The following is a 21,383-nucleotide window of genomic DNA, read 5'->3' as shown; positions in this document are numbered from 1 at the left end:
GCGGATCAGGAATCCAGGGGGCCGGGTAAGGGGGAGGCGGATGGAGGGTGGGGTCTGCATCTGAAATCAGTTGGAAAGCTGCTTCTGTGCTGGTGGAGTATTCCAGCCCATCCTCCTGTCCAGATACAGAGGGTGACAGCAAGGAATGAAGGAATTAGTGTGTTGAAAGCACTCAGGACGGTGCCCTCCAGAGAGAAGAGGCTTATTACAAAATGTTCGCAGGCAAAGTTATAAACGAGCTGTGCACATTGGCTTGTGCTAAACGGATGCGTCCTGGGAGGTAGTAAGCTCCCTGTCTCTATAGGCAATCAAGCATCATTGGCAGGCTTGGTCTTCCAGGTCTGGAGAGTCTAGGATTCTCCCTGGCTACTCTTCAAGGCTTACCACCAGCCATTAATTATGCACGTTATTATGTTAAACTTCTCTCTCGAATGCCAGGCCCATGATAGGTATTCAGTAAATGCTGCTCGAACGGATGAGCTTATTGTCCCAATTTACAGCTGAGAAATTGAGGCTCAGAGATTTTAAGGGAAAGACTCAATGTCAGCCCTTAAGTGGAGGATCCAGGTTACCAACCCAGGGTGGTCTTATCAAGAGACACTCTTAGAGCCTCCAGGAGAGCCTGGCTTCTCCTCTACCACCATTTCTTCCCTCTGCTTCCGGCCTTTTCTTCCAGATGGAGCCCACTCAGCTGTCGTGTTTCTGCCCAGTTGACCTGCCCCATTCCAGGGCCAGACTTCCAACCTCGGAGCGTGACAGCTGTGTGATCTGTCACTCCTGCTGAATCTCAGTTTCCTAGTCTGTAAAACAGGTAGGGCGATTTTGGTGTTAACAACCAGTCCTGGGAAAACCAGGACAGTTGGTCACTGTAAAAGGGGAAACACAAACCCATCTTGCGGACTTGTGGCCAGAGTCGGAGGACACATACGAAAAGCCATCAGATCTGGAACCATCACAGGACCCACACTTGGAAAGTGGAAGGGGCAGTTACTGACCCTTACAGAGTGAGTCTGAGTCTGAATTCCAAGGGCCCCCTTCCTGGCTGTGTGCCCTGAGCTCAGAGTTCAGTTTATCTCCCTGGGCGTCCATTTGTTTCCCCAGGTTTCAAAAGGGGTTAATAGTCGTGCAGACCGAGAGCGGTGTGGGGAGGGCGAGGTGAAACAATGCAGGTAGATCCAGGTCATTCAGAGTGGGCACCGAGCCCCCTTGGCACGTGTGCCCATGGCTAGTGACGGGGTCACTAAGGCGTGGGGAGGGCTGCTGCACGTTTATCAGGCGCTGTACCCCCCGGGGCCCAAAGCAGCCGGTGTGCCTCTTACTTGGTCCTGAGCCTTGGTTCTTTTTTTTTTTAACCTCCAGCAATCGGGAGATTTTAAAAAGAAAAGTTCAGGGCGTGTGAGGAGAAGAGTGTCCACGAGGGGGCGCCAGAGCGCCAGCCAAGGCAGCAGCCGTCAGCCGCCTCCCTCCCTGCAGGGGCCGCGGGGCTCTTGCCGGTGGCTTCCCCGGGACCTCCTGCCCCGACCCTAGGAATCTGGAAATTCCCTGACTCAGACTCAGCCTGGAGAATCCTGTAGGCTCTGGGTATTCACCACTCGTTTGGTTAGACAAAGCCTTGGCAGGTGCCAGACCCTGGGGGACGCCTGAAGTGGATATACGTGGTGATCACAGACGGGAAACTGAGGCACTGCGGGATCAAGTCACACAGCAATGGGGAAAGCCTGGATCCAAACTCGGGGACATCTCACCTGCAAATCTTTGCCAACAGCCTCTAAGAATCACAGAATCTTAGTGTTAGAAGGATCTTACAGACTTAGAGGCTTAAAAGGCTAGACTCAAATTTTGATTTGTCAAATATTTTATCTATTTTAATAATATTTATTATTATTATTAGTATTTGCACTTAAGTTGCCTGGGAGGCAACCACAGTTAGTTTCTGATTTCCCCCAGATACAGACTCATCAAATATTAGAATTAGATGGCATTTCTGGGAGACCCAGCTGCTTGTAGCCCCTGTCGCTCTCAGGCTCCTGCTGGTGTCACTGTTGCAGCTGCCTGAGTTTGAGGATCTTTCTTGGCTCTTGGGGTCCCCCACCTTCAAGCCCACCTGTCCCTGCACTGGGTTTGGTGGCACTTAAATGGGTGTCCCCTTCAGTGCAGGGGGGGGGCTGTGTTTCCTCTGGGCATGCCCTCCTGTGGGGGGCCCTGGTCCCAGAAAGGGGAGAGTGGAAGTGCCCGCTCGTGGGGTGGGTGTCCGGTGCTGAGGGAGACCCTTTTCCCCGTGGGGTTACCCAGCAGCATGGGGGCTGGTTAAGGCCTCCCCTCTCTCCACCTGGGAGGGCAAGGGCCCCCAAACCCTGGGTTTTGGTCCCTAAACCCTTCCTCTGCTGGGAGATCTCCTTTTTCAGAAGCCCTTCCTGCTCTCTTGGGCCAGGTCAGGGGGCCTCCGAGCACCCCTCTCCTCTGGGGGAGTTCTGATCTGCCTGGATTGTACTCTTGTCTGTTTCCCCATGAGAAGGTGCACTCCGGAAGGACAAGGCTCTGCTGAATTTTGTATTGCTTTCTCAGTGCTCAGCCCAGAGCATCCACTCGGTAAATGACTCAGTGAACCCTACATTTCCCACCCACGTCCACAGTTCCTGCTTCTGGGCCCGCTGAAGACGACACATCTCTGCCCCTTGAGTTAGCCATGTGACGTGCTCCGGGCAGTGACACAGGAGCTGAAGTGACATATGTCCATTCTGGGTAGGAACCTTGTGGGGCTGTCACCAGCTCCTGTCATCCTGAGCAGCAGCTGGGGAAATGGCAGGCGGGTTCCTCTGTGGGGACACCGGGGAGCAGAGCCCTATCCCCGCCCCCTAAGTTGTTGTGTTGCTTGAGTGCGAAAGAAACCTTGGCTGTGTTAAGCCACAGAGATTTGGAGATTGTTCGTTACGCAGCCTCATCTTTCCTCTCCTGGCTGCTACAGAGCAGGAAAACGGGGATGGCGGCAGAATTTTTGCTCCTTCTACCTGCCTGGGGAGGTGTGATCATCAAAGATGGAGGTGGTAGGGAACCGGGTATTGCTCCCCTCACACCCTCTCAGGCTTCATAACCTGTGAGGTCAGCTCTCCCAGGTCCACGCCTTCTCCTGAAAGAATGCCGTTCACTCAGTCACCCGTGTTGCGGAGACGTTCATGGGACCTCAGTGTAGGGTTGCGGTGAGGTTGGAAGGCGTTAGTGTGCGCAGAGTTCCTGCGCGAGTCCTTGGCACATGGTCCGTGCTATGGAAGTGTTTCTGTTATTATTCGTGATTTTTTTTTATTTCATTCAACTACATTTCCTGGGCATCCACTACGTTTCCTAGACACCAGGAATATGGAGAACAAAGCTTGTTTCTTCCTGCCTCGGGGCAGAAAGGCCCAGAGGAGAATGTCTGGGCAGCGCAGAGGACCTCGTTTGAGGCCATTGGTGCTGTGGCACCTTCCAAGAGGAGGGACTCCCCCGTGGGGGGTGGAGCAGCGGGTGGCCTTGTGCCTTGAGGTGGAGTCGGGGGGGGGGGGGCGGCGGCTGGGGTGGGGGTGACGGCCACCAGTTATGTAAGCCCCCAGCCTGCAAGCCAGACGCGGCTTTGATGGCCCTGTTCACAGCCCCCTATGAGGACCCTGCCCTCTGAAGCAGAGCTGGGGTGTGGAGGGGAGGGGAGTCCCCCACCCCGAGAGCAGCTGCTCCGCGTCTGGAAGCATCTTTCTTCACCTTCCTTGGGGAGAAAGACAAGAGGCCCATCTCCAGTGCCAACACCTGGTGACAGGTGAACGGCCTGTGGCTTCTTTCTAGTCCCTGGCTCTTGGCATCTGCTTGGCCTTGTCCTCAAGCCCAGTCCGGCCTCCTTGGCTCTGTGTGGGGAGGGGCTGGGGGTTGGGGACTGGCTGGGCTGCAGGAGCACAGAGATGGCAGGTCAGGAGGGAGACCCAGGAATCAGGTGCTGGGCAGAGGGAGGGGCTGCTGGGGGCAGGTGCCTCAGGGGCAGGTGGTGGAGGCCCCGGCCAAGCCCTCGGGTTGCCTCCATCCAACTGAGATCCCCTTTGTGCAGAGGAGAACTTTGACCTTTGGAGCACAAGAGGACCTTGGCAATATCAGACCATCCTTCTGTGTTATAGCTGGAGGTGCTGGGGCTCAGAGAGACATGTGGCTGGCTCACAGACACAGCCAGTTAGGGGCTTGCCCAGGGCCGGAACCCGGACCTCTTTGCTCTTGGTTCAGTGCTCCTGCGGGACATCATGCTGCCTTTTGGGGCCTTAGAGTCTCGTGTTCTACTGGCAAAGTCTGACTGACCTACGGGGAGGCCCTGCTGCTGCCATTGCTGAGGTGCAAAACCTGCCCTCCTTCGTCCTCCCCGGACTCCAGGGGGCTGGCCTTGCCGGGGAAGGGCAGTGGCCAAGGGTGGCTTCATTGCAGCCTCTCCATCTGCAGGACCCAGGGCTGGCGCGTTGGGTGCAAAGGAGCTGGGGGACAGCCGCCCCTACTGGCCCAGCCTACTCCTCTTCTCAGAGCCTGGGGGTGGGATCCGGTGGCCCGCGGTCACTCAGAGGGCCACGAATGACCCCTCCTCTTGGGAGAGATTCTCTTGCTCATCCTCTCCCCTTGAGTGCGGGCTGATTTTGAGACTTGAATCTAGTAACTAGAATACAGCAGAAGTGATGGGATGTCCCTTCTGAGATCTGTGAGTCTGTGTCCTGGGGGCTCCCTCTCTCTGCTCCCTTTTGCTTGCTAGAAAGCCAGCTGCTGTGTTGTGAGCTGTCAGCCTCTGGCCCACAGCCAGCCAGGACCTGCAGCCAACCAACAGTCATGACAGTGAGCTTGGGAGGGAACCCCCCCCCCCAGATGAGGCTTCAGATCAGACCACAGCCCTGGCCGATTCCGCTGCCAGCAACCCACGACAGAGCCTGAGCCAGAGAACACATAGAACTGAGATCACAGATGTCTGTTGTTTGAAGCCACTAAGTTTTGGGGAAATGTGTTTTCCAGCCACAGATAACTTAATACAACCCACCACCAGCTCCTCCTGGAGCCATGCCCCCCCCCCCCCCGCTCTTCCAGTCCCCCACTCCCCTGAGACCCACGGAGGAAGTCCCAGGCTTATGTCCTAGTCTTCTGCATTTTATTGCCTGAAGGCCTGATCTGGGGGAAGGCATTTCACCCTCTCTGGTTCCTCTTTCTCTTGGTTAAGGCCACTTTCCCAGGTGCACAGGTCTTTCTCACTATTCTCTCACCTTGACTTTCATAACCGCTCGGAGATGTATTTGGGACAGGTCCCCACGTCCCCCAGTGACAGCAGAACAGATGCGGGGCAGTGTGGGACTTTGTGATAGCAAGTCACACTCTGGGATGGCAGTGATGACAGTGAGGGTCAGGCTGTCTGTGGCTCGTGCCTTGCTGGCACAGCCTGCACGTAGCTTGCCTCCTGTGCTGCGGAAGCTGAGGGGCCCAACAACTGTTTCCCCGGACTCGCCTGCAGCTGGCCATCCACGGGCCACATCAGGCCCCCACGAAGAGCACTCACGTGGGCGAGAATTTGGAACCGGGTTTCAGGGGGAGAGAGACAGGGCACCGAGTGCACATGTCGCCATGTGGATCGGAGCCTAGCAGGCGGGGTTCTGGGGCTGGCAGCCGAGCGCTGACCTCCCAATTCCATCCCCAGCTTTCTGATGGAGGCAGGAGCCTTGGGGGCCCTGGGTGGTCTTTGTTCGGAATCTGCTCCTGGACGTTCTGCTTAGTATGCTTAAAAAATCGTTTATAGGGGCGCCTGGGTGGCACAGCGGTTAAGCGTCTGCCTTCGGCTCAGGGCGTGATCCCGGCGTTACGGGATCGAGCCCCACGTCAGGCTCCTCCACTATGAGCCTGCTTCTTCCTCTCCCACTCCCCCTGCTTGTGTTCCCTCTCTCGCTGGCTGTCTCTATCTCTGTCAAATAAATAAATAAAATCTTTTAAAAAAATCATTTATAATTAATTAATTTATTTATTTTTTAAGATTTAGAATAGATTCTGTTGTTGGTCACTGAAGCTTGACTGATACACCTTCTCCAGAGTGTTTGGGACAAAGTCCCAGGAGGTCTCGTCTCAGCATCCTCCTCCCGGTGGCCGTGGCCGTGGCATCAGTTCCCGGGGAGTAATCCGGTTGGCCCTGCTGGGTCAGTCCCCAGAGAGATGGGGAGTGAATGACGGGGTCATTTCCTACCACGACAGCCGGGGTTGGGGGGGGGGGCGTGGACAGGGTCCATCTCTCGAAGAGGGGCTGAGAAGGTGTGGAGCGCTGCGCAAGAGAGCACGGGCTGCCGCGTCTGTGTGACATGACCCGCCACGGGGAAGTGCTATTAGCGATTCCCACGAGAGACAGAGCAGTAATGAAGCCCAGAGCACGGGAGATTATTACAGGAGTCCCAAGGCCCCGGCTTGTGGGGGATCACGCCTGTCTCCCAACCCTACCGCCACGGAGGATGCAGAACCCCCCATCTGCCCCTGACAGTGGGGAGGGGGACATGGAGGCTCAGAAGGGCTGGGGTGCCTGGGAGGCTGGAGACACAGGGGAGATGGGGGTTCGGATCTAGGCCTTCTGATGACCATGACTGTGGCGGGCCTCTGTGGGACGGTGTGTTGGAAAAGTGCTAACCCCCCGCCCTGCCCCCGGGGCCTGGCCCCAGGAGGCACCTCCTGGTGGTGGTGACAGGCCGGAGTGCTTGGGGAGTGCTTGGTTCGGCTTCTGTGGGGCAGCTTTCCCGTTGCCATGGTGACAGACTCCTGGGGAGCTGGGCTTCGATTAGAACTGGGTCCACACACAGCAGCAGCTGTATCCCCAGACCCTCCTGTTCTGTGAGCCTGTCCCCTGGCCAGAAGGGGCAAGCCAAGGGAGAGGGGGAGCCCACCGGGCCTCTCCACCTTGGCCCTCCTTGCTCCCTCTGCCATCTGCCAGCCTCCCTCCCTGGACTTGACCTCTCTGGCCTGGCCTGAAGGCTGAGGTCTGGGTTCAAGTTCTGCCTCTGTTACCTCCTGGAGAGTGAAGAGGGGCTTGGGTTTCAGCTCAGCTTCCCAACATGGAAGGAAAATATTGAGCGCCTACATGGGCCGGATGTCGACTGGGCCCCCGGGCTTGCAGATCCTGACACCAGCTCCACCAGCTTCCGCTCCCCAAGGGCCTGTGGTCCTCCAGCCTCAGGCTCTTGCTCCTTTTCCCGGTGTTCCTCCAGCTCACGTGGGTCTTCTGCCCCGCGTGACGCCAGCTCAGGTGTGGAATCCAGTCCCTTCCTCAGTTTCCACAAAACCCCTGTCTCCTGCGTGGTGCAGTGGGATGTAGTGAATGGTGGGGGGAGGGCAGTGATGGGGGAGGGTTTGCACTGACCCCAAACCCACGGCTTCACGTTCTCTCTGGAAGCGCCTGGCCTTCCGCCCTGTCTTTCTCTTTCCCCCATGCCTGCACGACCCCCTTCTCTCCCTGATGCAGAGCCAGCCCCGACTGACTGCGGCCCCCGCCCCCTCTCCTGTCCCCCTCCCAACCCAGCGGGACAGAAGCACAGGCCTGTGTGTATCCCTGCTTCCTGCAATCTTCACAAACAAGAGATCTGGGGAACCGCCCTGCAGATTGTGGGGTGCAGGGATGACTCCCATCTCTGGGAACTAGCAGCTGATTATCTGCCCCGCTGGAGAGGGTCCTTCTGCAAGCACCAAGGGCAACTTCCACAGCCAGACGGGGAGGCGGCCCAAGACTGGGCACGGAGCCCCGTGTCACTAGCACCACCTCCTCTTCAGGATGTACAAAGTCGGTCTGCTTGGATCTGCTGGAAGTTTCCTGAAACTGCCACAGCACCGACTCCCAAACACGTGATTGCTGAGGGACAGCAGTTTTGAGTGATTGTGTCACCTGACACCTGTTCACGCAGGTCAACCCCTGGAGGACGCTAGGCTATCCCGTCCACTTCCACAAAGTCTCTGTGGCTGGGCTTCAGCCAGGGCCATATGCAGAGGAAATGGGGAGCACAGCAGACATACTGTCTTTCTGCCTTGATGGACTGGCTTGGGTCATGTGACTCTGGCTGGCCAATCAGAAAGCCTCATCCCCTGGCAGAGCGATTGGCTCATGGTGGGCACGTGACTCAGGCTGATCCAATCAGAGTCTTCCCTGAGATTTGATGCATGGACACCAAAGGCAGAGGGTCTCTTGCTTTCTCCTGGCTTGGGGGATGACTTGAATGGGATGGAGTGGCCAGGAGCCATTGCCCTGCCACGTAGAGACAGAGCCTACCAGAAAATAAAACCAACACACTGAGGAGATAAGAACTTCTGAAAGATGACGTGATGAACCTTGAAGATGTTTGAGTTCCTGGATCCATCTGGGCCTGAAGGTAGCCCCACTTATGAATTTATTTGCTGACTTATGTCAGCAAATAAATTCCCAACAGCTGCTGTGGGTTGTTTTTGACATTGTAATTGAAAGGATCCTGACTATCAGAAAGGGAGGATGGGAAGATAAAGAGGGAGCTTACAGGAAAGGCGATGGGTCAGAGGGTGTCCCAACTGGGACCACAGAGATCTTTTAGTCCCTCATCCCCAAATCTGACCTATTGTGAGGTCACCTGGGCGGTCTGTTAAAGTAGATGCTGGTTCAGTAGGCTGGGGACCTGGGACCTGCATTTCCACAAGCTTCCCAGGGAATTCTGGTATCAGTCAGGTGGGAAACTGCTGACCTAGTCCTATCCCCTCACTCTGTCATTAGGGAAACTGAGGCCAGAGGGAGAAGCACACAACAAGTTAGTGGTAATTCCCCATCTGTTCTTTACCCTCTTTCCTGCCTTCCTGTTCCCTGCTCCTGCAGTGAGGGCAAGGAAGGGGAAGGTTTAAGACCCTCCACAGAGGGGCCCAGGCTCACACCATTCTTGTTCCCCCACCTCTCAATCAGAAGCCGAGAGAGTGAACAGAAATGACCATGCTGTTAGTCTCAGAACTGCTGCTTGCCCGACGTCCATCCATCCATCCATCCACCCACCCACCCATCTGTCCGTCCATCCATCCATCCATCCATCCATCCATCCATCCATCCATCCAGTACTAAGCACTGTGTGTGTCCAGGACAAACCAGTGAATGTAGCCTATGTAGATTATTTTTGCCTTCCCTCCCTCCCCTTTTTCTTCCCTCCCTCCCTCCCTTCCTCCCTCTCTCCTATCTTCCTTGACTCTCCAACCCTCCCCCTTTAGGGGAAGAACGCTAGACTTGGTATTAGAAGTCACATTCAGTAGCTACGTGAACTAGGCACTCAATTTCTTGAAACCTCTCGGCACCCCACCTTTCTCATTATGAGAAGCGGGGATGACAGAACTTTCCAGGATCGTTGTAGCCATACAGCCAAACTGTGGGAGTGGGCTATGTGGGGACTTTGGTGGCACCGTCCTTCCTTATGCCTTGATTTTAGAGCCACGTGGAAATGTTAAAATGAAAAGGAAGGAAGAAAACACAAGCCCTAGAATCCCAGCCGTCTTCGTAGGTTGCCCACCGTCAATGTTGCACGTCTCCCTCCAGGCCTGACTGCACGCAGACGTTGTCCTCATGCAGTTGTGATCAGCCCGGGGATGCAGTCTGGGGTCCTGGCTCTTCCCCTCACACCCCGTCGCCGTGCTTAGATAGCTCAGAGTCTTTGACAAGGCCCCGTGATAAAGGATGTTAGTGAAAAAAGTTGTGAGAAAGGGGGATTTGGCTTGGGGCAGGAGACTGAGTGAGATAAACAGGCCCCACTGGGGCTGAGAGAAGCATGCAGAGGGCCCCTTGGGGAGTCACACTGGAATAGGCTGTGAACCAGCCATGTGAGCTCTCTGGACCTCAGCTCCCCCATCTGTGAAATGGGAGCATTGAGCTGGCTGGTCCCTGGGACCCCTTGAAGCTCTGAGTTTCTGGGCGCCTGTGACGCATGAACTGACTGGAGTATTTTTGGCACACTAGGCGCTAGGGGGGATAAGATGGGAGGAAGCATGGGCCCTGCCCTCGGAGACCTTATGGTCCAGTTGGAGGCACAGAGCCAGGCCGCAAAACCCAATTTAAGAACCATCGTTCAAGAATTATACGAAAGAAAAGTATAGAATTTCAATCACAGCAACACAAACAGCTTGAACTTGATCTTGTCCCAGGTGGTGGGAGAAGGACTCCTGCTTCCAGAGGCTCCGAGGAAGGCAAGAGCTGCTTTGGAGGCAGGGATGGCCCCAGCACAAAGCAGGGGCCCAGGGAGCATCGATGAGGGGACCTTGGATCTGAGAGAGCCCTCCCCTGGAATGTGCTAGGGAAAGGGCTGTGCAGAAGGGCCTGGAAACCTCACTGTGGGAGGGGTGGGGGGAGGGACTGGGCTGCTTGGTCAGGAGGCAGGAAAGCTCAGGGACTGATCACTGCCTTCAGATGTCCACAGGCGCCTGTGGACGATGGGCTGGATGTGTCCTGGTGGACCTGGGGGGCAGGGCTGGTGCCAGGGGGAGCAGGGAGGACGCCCTCGGTTTGGGAGATATGACAGCACCGGCTCACGCCTGCTGGCTGCTTACCACGAACCTACAGGCCCTGCGCCAAGTGAGCTCTGCACGTAGCTGTTTATTTCCCGTTACAACCCTGCCAAGTAGTTGGTGCAGCGGTCCTCAGTTTACAGACGAGGACATCGAGGCACAGAGAGGGTAAGTCACATGCCAGGAAGGGGAGGGGGTGAGATTTGAACTCAGGCGGTGGGCTCCCTGGCAGTGGGATATGTGAGCAGAGGTGAAGAAGGTTGGAAGAGAGCAGGGCAAGGGCTGGGTAAGATGGCTCCCGAGGCCACTATGGCTTCAGAGGCTCATCAGGGAGGGCTCTCTGGAAGAGGTGCCCTTGAACTGAAATGGAAGTCTGGGAACGCTCACTGGAGAGGAGTGTCAGGCCAGGGAAGTGGTCAGTGCAAAGGCATGGAGGGGGGAAGGGATGTGGTGTGAAGGCGGGGAGGGGACCCATGGGCGTGGCCAGGACTGTGCAAAGCAGACGCAAAGCCACACGCTGGGCCCCTCGCTTCTGGTTGGCTGGCCAGCATATCACAGCAGCATCCTCTGTCCTTCCAGCCTCCCCACTTCTGTCCAGTCCCTCAGCAGTCTGATTAACCTAAACCGGATCAAGCTGCTCCCTGTGCAGAAGCTCCCATAGCTCCCCACCGCCTGAGCACAAAGTCCAAGCTCTAGCCCTTTGGTGATGTTTCCAGGCCTCTCCGGCAACCCTCCCTCCCCCCATGCCTGGTTAGTGGCCTTTTCCCTTCCGGTCCTGCAGCCACCAGTACAGCGGTGGCCAGAGGGGGTGCCCATGTCCGAGCCACGGAGCCCTTGCTGCTCCCCTGTTGGACAGTGAACTCAAGAGCAGCCACTGCTCTCTGTTCAGGCCCATGTCCCTGGTCCCTTGAGCCCAGCGCAGGCCCTCTGGGAGAGCACCGGGCCACAGACTTAGAGGCGGAGAAGCCAGAACACCGGGGCTTGAATCCCTGCTCTGCTGTTACTAGGCCAGCAGTGAAGGATCAGTGCAAGTTAGTATCAGTGCCTTGCTCATTGCTGGGGGCTCCAGGAATGTTGGCTGGATGTCCTAGAACCAGGAGACAGGAGGGAGGGAGAGAGAGAGGGAGAGGGAGAAAGAGGGGGAGAGAGGGAGACAGACAGAAAGGAAGATGAGGGTGGGGGGAGAGGGAGAGAGAAAGAGAGAGAGAGAGAGGGGGAGGGAGGGAGAGAAGAAGAGGGAGGAAGAGGTAGAGAGGGGTAGGAGAGGGAGAGGGAAAGAGATGGGGAGGAGAAGGTTGGGGAGGGGGTTATGGGTGGAAGAGGGGAAGGGGGACATGAGGTTGGGAGAGAAGGTTGCCAGGTGGAGGGGGGAGGCAGAGAGAGAGCAGAGGGCATCAGCCAGGGTCTGTCTGGCTCAAGTGAGAGCTGCTCCATCACGAGGTGCCACCTGCCAGCCAGCTGCTCTCAAAATAGCTGTCCCTGCTGGGGCCGTGCCAGTGGAGGGCGGGGCTGGGAGCCCCGTCTGGACGTGTGCTGGGGCCCGTGGCTCTTGTGGTCTCCAGCCTGGCAAGAAGCCTCTGCTACCTGTGTCTTGAGGGGCTGTGGTGGGGGCTCAGGGGTCCCCTCCTGCGGGTCTGTGTGCGCGTGCGTGTCTGGTGGCCTGGGGTCGGGGCTGGAGGGTGCGCTGGCTACGGGCAGGGAATGGCCAGACTGGTAGAAATGATAATCATTATAGGGGTCATCATCCCCATCATAAAAAATGAGGCAGACACAGCAAAGTTGCCCTCTTCTCCCTTTGGCAAGGACCCAAGGACGTTTGGGCAGGCCAGTGGATGCACCCACCTCCCAGACTCCCTTGCAGCTAGACCGACCAGGGCACCTCTGGCCGCTGAGATGTAAGGGCGAGTCGGCAAGGAGGGCCCCGAGAAGGCTGTTGTGCTCCTGTGCTCCCACCTCGTGGCCCGTCTCTGAGCTGGCCTCCTTCCCTCTGGCTGCACACAGCCCTTCCCCAGCAGGCCGAGAAGCCCTAGCTGGGAGCGCCCAGACTGCTGGGAAGAACATCGACCCTCGCCCCACACTGTCTGAGTTTGCGTCATGGCTGGGCGTCACCCAGCTGCGTGCCCTTCCTCGGCCTCGGTCATCTCAGCTGTGAAATGGGAAGAAGAGAGAGTGACCAGTGCTGAGACCGTGCGGTGTCTCCCAGGCGTGTCACACCTCCTGGGCCACCAGACGACAATGGAATACTGACGTAGATGCATTTGAACGTGTGCTGGACGTGTTTTTGGCATTTGGTCCAGTCCAGTTGGCAGATACTTTTTTTTTTTTTAAGATTTATTTATTTGAGAGAGAGAGCGGGGGTGGGGTGGCAGAGGGAGAATCTTAAGTAGACTCATGCTAAGTGTGGAGCCCGCCGCGGGGCTCGGTCTCACGCCCCTGAGATCACGACCTGAGCGGCAACCAAGAGTCGGCCGCTCAACCCACTGCTCCACCCAGGCGCCCCCAGTTTGGCAGATACTGTAACGATCGCTGCTACTTGGACAATTGGAGTGACCTCACAGCACATGTTTCTTCATCGCCTTGTGTGGCCACCGTCTGCTCTGTGTCCGTGGAGGCCGCTGACGGGGTGTCTGGCTCATCTTCAGCTCCTGGGGGCCCGGCCCGGTGCCCGGCACACCGCAGCCAACCCCCGGGATCTCTGCTGAATGAAGGAATGCATCCGTGACCACTCAGCAGACACTTCCACGGTGACTTTTTGGGGGGGGGGTGGTGCCAGGCTCTGTACTAGGCACGGGACCAAATAAAACCAAGGACAAGCTAGGCGTCCCTGATGGACGAGGCCCGTGTGTTCGCCTTCGGTGGGCGGACCAGAGTGTAACCGGAAGCAACATCTGGAGCAAAAGGAAGAGGGTCCTGGCTGTGGCAGAAGAGGAGGTGGGCCATGGAAACGAGTTCTTGGCTGGAACATTCTAGCCCCTGGACTCCGGGGCGAGAAAGCCAGGTGTCCCGTGTGGAGCCAAAGGAAAGCCCTCCCTCCTGACCCTCGTTCTGCCTCTCCCACCAGCCGGGCATGAGCCCTTGTCCCTCACTCCTGTCGCTCTACCCCCAGCACCCAGAACCCCCGACACTACCATGGGTGCAGAAGAGGGTCCGAGGAGGGAGTGGCTGCTGGTCTGAGGGAGGAGGAAGAAGTCAGGAGCCTGAGGCTTCTCTGGGCTCTGCCGGTGGCATTTTCCAGACTGGCTTCTCCTCCGGTCCCAGCCTGAGCAGCTCTGTGGCACGGCACGACCTCAGCCCTCCCCTTCCTCACCTCGCTTCACTGAGCATCTCCGTCAGCCACATTCTTTCTGACAGTCTTTCTGCACGTGAGGTTCATTCTAAGGATTCTGGCTCCTTCCGTGGGGACAAATCCGTGGGGCACCGACCTCCCACCCGGTGAGTCCCCGGCCTCTGCGTGGGCCGATCCCACACCCTGGTGACGTCAGCCTGGTTCACACCTCCAAGTCCTAGACATGACCCCTGCATCACTCGGGGGGCAGAGCAAGCAGGGGGTGGCTGTTAGCCTGGGGTCCCATCCAGCTCCGGTCCCTCCAGGTGTGAGTGTTGGGAAGTCAGCAAGCCTCCGTCGGGTCCTGCGAGGCCGCCGCGGGGATTAGACGTGGGAAAGTGCTTTGTAAACTGCAAAGAGCAGGCAGATGGGAGGGGTCCCAACCACACCTCCTCCCACCAGCTGGGGGTTCCACCCAGAGGAGTTTGGGGGCCCCGCACAGAGACTCCCTCCTCCTGGGTTGGTCTCCTGGCCTCTCACCGAGGCCTGAGGTTCTGTCACTAAGGCGTTATCTCTCTGCTTTGTCTCTAACTCTGGCTGAAGGGTGTGGGTGGTCCACACGTGGGTCATTAACTCTGGGATGAACCATCCTCCCAGTCTTTCCCGGGGTGGGGCGAGCAAGCGAGAGGGACCGGGGAAAGCCTATGGTCTGCTGAAGCTCCCTGTCCGTGTTCGCAGATCCTGCCTCCCCCCCGCCCCGTCCCCAGGGTAAAGGGGGCCTGGGGGGGGCCTGACTTGTGAGCCCAATACACAATCCAAAGCATGACCCAGGGGCTTGAATTAAATGGCAAAAAGCAGCCACACACTTTCCCTGGGATCCCCCGGTGGTGAGCCATCCCCTCCTCCCACACGTGCTGGGGGTGAATTTCTCTGCCCCCCTCATGCCACGGGTGTCTCCAGACACCCTGATCTTGCTCTGAAATGTGAGACTGAACCACAAGGGTGTGGTGGAGGGGGTCAGTGTGAGGACCCCAGGGCTGGGCTGCCTCGATTGGCAGCCATTGCTCACTCGCTGTGTGACCTGGGAAGGTTACGACCCTCTCTGTGCCTCGGTTTCTTCTTCTTGAAAACGGGGATGATCACAGTATCCACCCCATATGGTGGTTTGAGGATTTAACAAAGTGGGGTGTAGGGAGAGCCTGTCCTGCAAAACAGGCTGAATCGGCCTCAGCTTTGTGGTTACTCATCCCAAGTCTGTCGGCTTCTCTGTTCTTTCTGGAGTCCTGGCCACCTGCATCTCCTTCTGGACCACCGAGCTTCCTCACTGGATCTCCTGCCAGTGCCCCCACCCCCCAGAGTCTGTTTCCTCCCACAGCAGCCAGCAGCCAGCCGTCTTCCTCACTCACAGGTCTGCTCCCACCCCTCCCATGCTTCCGACCCTTTAAGACAGTGTGTCCATTCATTCACTGGCTCGATGCATCTTCGACGTTCTCCAGCCGTCAGCCCCTGTCCGGTACCGACTACAGTAGGCGGGGAGGGCCCTGGCCTCATGGAGCCCGCGGGCTAGCGTGCGCCGAGACCGTGGTGACTGCACAGGGAGATAAATGAGAGCATGTTGAGTTCTGCAGGCCAGTCATCGGTGGTCAGCATCACACCACCTGACAAGCCCAAACCTGGGGGCTCAAGTCTGCAGATCGTCTGGGGATCGTGAATCCAGCTGGGCTGCTCAACAGGCCCCTCATCCTTGGACTTCTGGGATGTGTGTGTCCTGTGGGGGTGGCAGGGGGCCAGGGTGCAAAGAGAAAGCTGTCTTAGTGCTTCTGGAAGATCAGACTTGCCGAAGCTTGTCTCGCAGTTAAGTCCACCATCAGCATGCTGGGAAACTATACCCCACCTGCAGGGGGGACACCCTGCAAAGCCACAGGATGGAAGGTGTGCATTCAGGGCTGGCTGGACAACTGAGATCAGGAAAGCCACCTATCACCCGCTCCCTCTGCAGGAAACAGTGGGTGCTATGCAGATGATCCCCGAGTGTCTGCTCCTGAGGGCTGCTCAGGGTCGGCCTCTCTGTACAGCCCACACTCATGCTTAGACCCAAAGGAGGAGGAGAGCAGGGAAGAGCTTTCTAGGCAAAGGGAACAAGCGTAAAAACTCAGAAGTGCACATGAATTGCTGTGTCGCTGGAACAGACAGGAGGCAGTTGGGACAGGTGCGGTCTGCGCTCTCTATCTCCAACCTCAGCAAAGACTCAGGCTCCCCTGCTTGCCCACTTCCACACTCTGGTCCATGCTGAGCGCCCCCCTCAGGCCTTCTGCCTGAACTGCACGGGAATACAGCAGTCCCCTGTCCCCGTGCCCCGTGAGTCTGGGCCCGCGGTGGCCCAATAGGTACATCGTGTGATGCCAGGTGGAGTTAAATACGAGGGTGACAGGAGAGAGACAAGTGGAGGGAATGTTGATTTCTCCTTTATTTATTTATTTATTTGAGAGAGAGAGAGAGAGTGCTTGAGTTGGGGGGAGGGGCACAAGGAGAGGGACAAGCAGACTTGGAGCGCAGAGCCTGATGCAGGACGCAAACTCACACCCCTGAGATCAGGACCCGAGCTGAAATCAAGAGTGGGACGCTTAACGCACTGAGCCACCCAGGCGCCTTGGGAATGTTGATTGTATAATTCATTATTTAGGGGCGCCTGGCAGGACATGCTGCTGAAGGTCTGCTGCCAGGGGCTGCGCAGCCGCATGCGGGGAGAGGAGGAGAATCCCCAGAAACAGAAGTGGCCCCTCGGCAGCCACGGTCCCCAGGTCTGGTCTGGGGCTCAGATCTGCCTGTCCTTCGGTCATCGTGAGCCTTGGATGCATCACTTAACGTTTCTGAACTTTGGTTTCCTCCTCTGGAAGTGGGGCAGACACAACTCCCCACCTCCCAGGGTCACCTCCTCCTTGCCCCTTCCCCCATCTACGGTCCTCACTCTTTCAAGGGGCGTCTGGTATTGATAATGCTGGTGAGGGAGCAGGAAACGGAGCTGTCCTGTCCCAGCTGCCTGCCTGGTCTCCCAGCCTGTTGTCCACCCTCCATGTGGCGACAGGACCTCGGTGGGTCCCCCCCCCCCCAGTCCTGCACCCTGACCAGTGGCCATGCCCAGGTCCTAGAGAAGCGGGTGCTGGAGGTTGAGCGTAGAGCAGAAGTAATGGATTTCTGTTGGTTCCCCACCTGTCCCCCTTCCCAGGGGTGACTTCGCCAGGACAGCAGGGCGCAGACTCTGGCCCCAGGTCTGGGCGTTTGGGTGGAGGGGGTTGGGGAGCAGCACGGAGGAGCTCTGATGTCAGGTGAGCTGCCTAACCTCGCTTAGCTCCGAGTTCTGCGTCAGCGAGCAGGATAATGGAATCCGCCTCCTAGGACGGGGTGAGGATTTTCTGAGGGGTTTTGGAAGGAACGCAGCCCACGGGTGAATTCTGAATCAACTTGCTTACTCTCTGGGTGACCTCACTCCACCTCTCTGAGCCTCAGTTTCCTAATCTGCCAAAGAGAGGGAAAGAAAACAGCCTCATGGGGTCGCTGGGAGACGGTGCCTAGAAGCCCTGGCAGGGAGGCCTCCTGGAATGTCACCCGCCCTCTCCCACTTTCTTCTTGGGGGGACCTCAGGGGAGAAGGCAGGTGAGGACCTTCCAAGCCTGGCCCAGTCCCAGTTTTCACACTGTCCCCCCAGCTTCCCCTGGGAAGCAGCGCCCCCCACCCCCACTGGAGAAGTCCCCGGATGGGAGCGGGGGCAGGGCAGCTGCCCAAACGCACCTGAGGAGTGGGAGGCCTGTCTCAGCACGTGGTTATGGGGGGACTCAGGTGGTTTGCTGCTCACAGTACCTTCTGAAGCAGGTTCGAGTCTAAGGCTGTCGTGGATAAATGAGGAGAGTCGGGAATCTGAATGAACATCCATGTCTGTCCGACTCCAAAGCCAGTACTCTTTCTGTTCCTGCTTTTCCATGTGGGCTGAGCGTGCGTGTGCGTGTGCGTGTGTGTGTGTGTGTGTGTGTGTGTGTGTGTGTAGGGTCCTGCCCGTCCTTCCATCCACCCAAGCCTGCAGGAAACAAGAGTCAGAAAACAGAACAGAGGCTCGCGTGGTAGAGTGTGTAGGTGAGTGAATGAATGAATGAATGACTTACAGACCAGTGAAGGAGGGAACGAATGAGTGCCTTTGTGGCGGCCCATCGTCCTCTTTTTCTGGAACCCCATTCCCCACCATGTTCTACCCCAAACTTATTCACCTCACCCCTCCCATAGCCCGGGACCCCTTCTCTGCCCACCGGCAGAGGGCCCCCCAGAGACAGGTCCCTGCCCCCACCCGCAGCCCACCTGCACCCTCAGGGTGCTTTAAGGGGGTTGCCTTGGCAACCGTAAGTTTCCAGTTGAAGAAAAAAGTTCCAACCAGGGTTTGCTGCGATGGAGAATGACATGGGGAGGACCAGTGGAGAAGGTTGCCACGGCAACCGAATATTTAAGTCAAACTTTCTCGTGGGTCTCAGTGTGGGGAGATTACTCTCAGCAAGTCAGACTCGGCCCCCTCGCCAGGCAGTTCTGCCAACGCCAAGCCGTGGCTGATGGGGAGGGAGGCGGTCCAGCCTGCCTGAAGGGCCCATTGTTCAGGCCCATCCAGCGTCTCCAGGCTTCTGCGCCCGTGTGCTAAGCCCCAGGCGTCTTCACACAGTGCAGACTCCAGGCCAACAGCTTTTGTGTCCCTCGTTCATCTCCGTGCTGGGTTGTGCTTTTTGTCACTGAGTCACTTTGCAACCCTCCCCCCCAACGCTTTTGTTCACCAGGCTGTCCTTTGTCCCCCTGCAGAAGCTGGGAGGGCTCTGAGCACTGGTGAAAGGGGCTCCCGGCTTTGTCGGTAGCAGTTGTGGGGTGGGATGAAAGAATGAGCACCTCTCTCTCTCTCTCTCTGTCTGTCTGTCTCTCTCTCTCTCTCTCTCTCTCTCTCTCTCTCGGGAGGAGTGAGGCTGCTTGAAGGGAATGGCCCGTTGGCTTCCTCGGGCGTCCCCTTTCAGGGACAGGGCCATCGAGAGGGGCTGAGCAGGGGTCTGCCCTCTGCCTCTCCCACCTGCCCTGATCCAGCTTCAACCCTTGCATAAGGACCGTTGCGACTCCCATCACGGTGAGCCCGGCACCTGTCTGACTCACGGGGGCCCTGGAGGGGGGGGCACATTTCACCCTGCCCCGCCACAGTCCCCTGGGCTCCAGGTGCCCCTCTCCCCGGATCCCCACTGCCCTCCTCTCCCACCCTCCATGCCTTTGCACCTGCAGAGTCCCCACCTTGACCTCGCCCGCCTGGACCCCACCACCCTCCTCCCTGTGTTGTGCGGAGAGTGAGAAGGAAGTGCCTGGAGTGGAAGCCCGGACTGGGCTTCCCAGTTTGTGCTTAGTCCTGTGTGTGTTTGCGTTAAAGAGTAACTCCCGCCCCGCCCTCTGGGCCCGAGGTGCCGGCATGGCCAGCTCTTGTGCAAATAAGACGTCTTTAAACCGTCCTGCCACTCGTGGGAGGGATTCGTTCTCTCTCGGCAAATGTTTATGTGTGATTTCTCCCCTCCTGTTCGCTTTCCTTCACGGCCTCTCCTGCCTCCCTCTGCGCCGCCCTGGGGGCCAGGGTGACCTCACCTCCCTCCAGGACGGGCCTTCCTACCACTCTTGATGGGTAAATATTTACACCTGGAGCGTGTCCTGGGGCATGTTACCCTCCTTCTTTCAACAAGCAGATATCACTGAAGGAAAAAAGGGTCCCCTGAGCCTCTCCCTTCTCCCCCCTCCTCTTTATTGCCTCGGCCTAGAGCAGGGCACGGGGCCACAGGAGCTGAGGGGTCTCGTCTGCTGCCTGAGCAAGGCCCCTTCCCCATCCACTCAGTCCTCACAAGGACCTGAAGGCCTTGGTGTTATGGCTCCTTTGGAGCTCAGAGAAGGTGAACAGTTCGGCCAGAGCAGCACAGCTCGTCATGGTAGAGATGTAACTTGAACTCGGGTCTGCCGGTCACACTTGAATGGATGTTCTTTCTTTGAAACCAGGTTGGGGCATAGGACAGAGAGAGGCTGGACAGACAGCGGCTGCCCGCAGGACAGTGAGCCCCAGGAAGCGTGAACAATTCATGAGCAGGTATTGGGTGCCTAAGGAGACACCCATCGGAGGCTCTGGGTTCTTCTATCAACGTGGGCAGTCTGCCTACCCCTCTCATATTCCGGAGGGGAGTGGTAGCCACCCTGTCCTGACGGCAGCTCGTTCCAGGGGTTTGGATGTGGGAGGGAGAAGACAACACCAAGGCCGTGCCAGCAGACCTGGGGAGCGGGGCCGGGTGGTACCCCTTGACCCAGGATTCTGGTCTCCTCGGAGAAAGAGTCTGGTGGCAGCCACGAGCCCTCTGTTGAAGGAAACCATGGCACGGGTAGCAGGGGCCGGGGAAGGCCCCGGAGCTGTGCCCTAAGCAAAGTGAGTCAAGCCTGCTGCTTCCATGTGATCCAAATCTTATCGTAGACCCACCAGAGAAACTTGCTCCTTCGACCATTCCATACATGAAAGGGGGTTTCAGCTACTCCTTGGGAGCATGGAGAATTGGAACCAGGAGTCCAAAGATTGAGCTCCCGTGGTGCCCTTGTCTCGTTCTGTGACTTGGGGGCGGCGAGCACACCCCTTCTCTCAACCTCAGTTTCCCCGCCTGTGCAGTGGGGTGAACATGATGTACCCCACAGGTCGCTAGACTCCATGTGGTCCAGTCTTGCCTTGGGGACACATGCAGAGAGCCACAGAGGAGCCACCAGGGCGTAATAAAAGGAACTTTAAGTCTTTACTTTGGCCTTTCCCCAAAGTGGGCAGGAGGCTTGGGGTCAGGGAGAAGTTTATTCCCAATTCATAGCAAACTTTCGGAGTCTCCCCTCTCCAGTATTCTCCACAAAACTGTAGACGCTTCTTCCCTCCCTGCCCCCCACTCCCATCCAAACTCCCCCAGACTCGGAGACCAAACACCTGTCAGCGTCTCTCCGCTTGGATTTTAACATGGCGATCCAAACGAGTTTCTCCTTTATGATTCTTCTCACACCAGGGAGGGCAGGGAAGCTGGCTGGACCCTCAGAGAATGTGGGGGGGCGGAGGGGGAGGGAGGCGAGGAGGGTCCCACATCCGTGCTGACCGGTCCGTGCTCCTGGTCACAGGTCACGGTGCTGGAGCTAATGTTTATGGCATGTGTCCCAGGCACCTCGCAAATCTAACTCACGACGACCCCAAAGGGGAGCCGTGATGGCCCCCATTGCACGGCTGACGGGTCCGAGGCCCTGGGAGATCAACTTGCCCAGGACTTCACAGCCAGTGGGTGAGGAGGGCCGAGTTTCGAGCTGAGGCTCTCTGACTTCAGAGCGCACACTTGTAAGCATCCTGCATGCCGGTATCTGCCTCCTCCAGGGTGTGGACCGCAGAGTCCAAAGGGTCCGTGAAAGCGTGTTCAGAGGCTGGGACATGGAGCGCGGTAGAACTTGACTGACGAACCCACTAGCTGAATGACGTGCTTTATAAACCATGGAGTGCTTTTTTGGTGATATCTTTGAAAAGCCAAACTTTTCTCTGCAATATTTTTGTCCTTAG

At 57.6% G+C, this 21,383-nt stretch overlaps 1 long non-coding RNA gene across 1 annotated transcript; it reads left to right on the top strand.

Annotated features, from left to right (window-relative positions):
* Positions 1–82: 82 nt before the first annotated feature.
* On the top strand, positions 83–5,972 carry LOC130544478 (uncharacterized). Its single transcript, XR_008960773.1, has 2 exons — positions 83–1,004; positions 1,360–5,972. It is a non-coding gene; the product is annotated as an uncharacterized LOC130544478 (long non-coding RNA).
* Positions 5,973–21,383: the final 15,411 nt, after the last annotated feature.

The sequence above is a fragment of the Ursus arctos genome, unplaced genomic scaffold, assembly GCF_023065955.2.
Source record: "Ursus arctos isolate Adak ecotype North America unplaced genomic scaffold, UrsArc2.0 scaffold_21, whole genome shotgun sequence".
NCBI classification, from domain to species: domain Eukaryota; kingdom Metazoa; phylum Chordata; class Mammalia; order Carnivora; family Ursidae; genus Ursus; species Ursus arctos.
Note: the sequence above shows the minus strand (reverse complement) of the source record. Positions and strands in the feature narration are given on the sequence as shown.